Here is a 2,479-nt window from a genome sequence, read left to right as displayed (position 1 = left end):
AAAATATACAAATACGGCACGCTTTACAGGGTGGGGAACTACAGGTAGGCCCCTACTTTTTAGACGGTTATGCCGATGTTGATGGGGTACGCACAGCCTTTGAGTTTAACGGGTGTTTTTTCCATGGCTGTGTCACCTGTTATTGTGAAAAAGCACAAAATCCTATGACGGGGACATCTTTTGGGTTTCTTTATTACAAGACGCAGCTCAAGACTGACTATCTGAAACGACTTGGTTTTGTAGTGAGGACTCTTTTTGGGAGCACGAGTGGGAGGTGATGAAAGAAACAGACAGGGAGCTTGCAGACTTTTTAAACCGAGCCCAGTTACCCCAACCTCTCGTGCCTAGGGATGCTCTTTTTGGGGGGAGGACAAACGCTTGTAATATAGGCGGATAGCCTAACCCCGGGGAAGAAATCCACTATTATGATTTTACCAGCCTGTACCCTTTCGTAAACAAAACCAAAGAATACCCTATCGGACACCCCGATATAGTCTATGACAAATTTGGGCCCCTTGCAAATTATTTTGGAATTACAAAAGTTAAAGTGTACCCCCCACGAGGCCTCTTTTTCCCATTGTTACCTGTCAGAGTGGGTGGCAAGCTTATGTTCCCGCTATGCCGAACCTGTGCGGAAACCGAGCAGCGGGAGACATGCACCCATACTGACGAGGAGCGGGCCATCCTGGGGACTTGGTGCACGGTGGAATTGAACGCGGCCATAGCGGCGGCTAAGATCTATGAAATCTGGCATTTTAATGAAAAATCTGATAAACTCTTTTCAGAGTACATAAAATTACACCTCCGTCAGAAACAAGAGGCTTCAGGGAATCCCAGTTGGTGCACAGACGAGGAAAAACAAAGTAAGTACGTTAGCGATTTCTACCAGAAAGAAGGCATGCATTTACGCCAACACGAGATCAGATCAAACCCTGTTAAACGCCAAATCGCTAAACTGTTTTATTTTAAATTCTCTGTGGGGTAAATTCGGCCAAAGATCCAACCTACCCAACACCAGCATCGTGAGAGACCCTGACGAACTCTTGCAGTACCTGTTCTCCTCCAATTATGAGGTTTCATCCTGCGAGTTTATCGATGATGAAACAGCGTGCGTGTCGTGGAAGCACGCAAAAGAACGGTACTCTGTCTCTGGCAATACCAATGTTTTCATAGCCTGTTTCACCACCGCTTATGCCGGCTTAGAATTATACAGCCTCCTAGACGGTTTGCAAGAGCGGTGCCTGTACCACGACACTGACTCGGTGATATTTGTGAAAAGGGAGGGTGACTGGAATCTCCCTCTGGGGGATTATTTAGGGGACTTCACGAGCGAGATCCTGCCAGATCAACACATCACCGAGTTTGTGTTGGCAGGCCCAAAAACCTATGGGTATAAGCTGTCGGGTGGAAAGGCCTGTATGAAAGTCAAAGGTATTACCCTAAACGTAGCAAACTGCGAAAAGATCAACTTCGACAGTTTGAAAGATCTAGTCTTGGACTATTGCAGAGGTGCAGCAGCCCTCTATCGTAAGAAACAAAAACCAGTGGCAAATAGAGACAAAAACCCTTAAAAAGACACAAAAAGTGGTTTACAACAAGAGGGTCCTAGGAGAAGGTTTTAAAACCCTGCCCTACGGCTTTTGGAAAAAGCAATCCACTTAAAGGTTGGTTTAAAAATTCTTTCCCCCGATCGGTTTGTAATTTTTGAGACACGCGACCTTCACTGAAACTAGCTTTAAAGGCCTTGGATACCTCACCACTCGTCTTGTCTTTTAGGCCTAAGGCCCAGGCATATTTGGATAGAATGTCTATTACTGTTAAGATATACTTAAAACCGCTGTTGTGTTTGGAGAACCGGTGCATATCCACCAAATCTGTCTGCCACTACGCATCCACCTCTGAAACAATGGTCTTGTTTCTTTTAAAACGTATTCGAGCTGGTTTGTGTAAAGTGTAAGCATCCTGGTCTGAAAGCCATGCTGTTACCTGTCTTCTGTTTAAAGTTTTACTATGCTTTCTGGCCACTTGAAAAAGAGGGTTGACCCCGCCGAAGCTCCCAACTTCCCCGGGGGCGTAATATATTTTCTTTAACAACGCCGTCTGTGTAGACATGACTGTTACTGGTACCGTCTTTTACTACCACGAGTATGAAAGGGGACACATTCATATTGACACATTTAAATAAGTTTTATTAATCGCCTGGTTTAACACGACCTTTTACAGCCACCTATAAAATGGATGCCATGACCCCTACCATAAGGGAGTCTCAGATGGTTCATTCTTCCATTTTGTCCTTTTCGGCTTGAGATCTGTGTCTCAGACATGAGCAAAAGCAGCTGACGCACGATATGTTTACTCCCACAGGGCTTCTAATGTGTAAGTTCTTAAAGGCCTCTAAAAAGGCATCGTCGACCTGTTGAGAGATTTTCAGAAAAGAAACCGTGTAAGCACCCCCACTGCTTGTTTTTTTTTTTTTTTT

This window comes from Terrapene carolina, unplaced genomic scaffold (genome assembly GCF_002925995.2).
Source record: "Terrapene carolina triunguis isolate 2854851 unplaced genomic scaffold, T_m_triunguis-2.0 Scaffold552, whole genome shotgun sequence".
Classification (NCBI taxonomy): Eukaryota; Metazoa; Chordata; order Testudines; family Emydidae; genus Terrapene; species Terrapene triunguis.
This window is presented reverse-complemented; position numbering follows the sequence as displayed.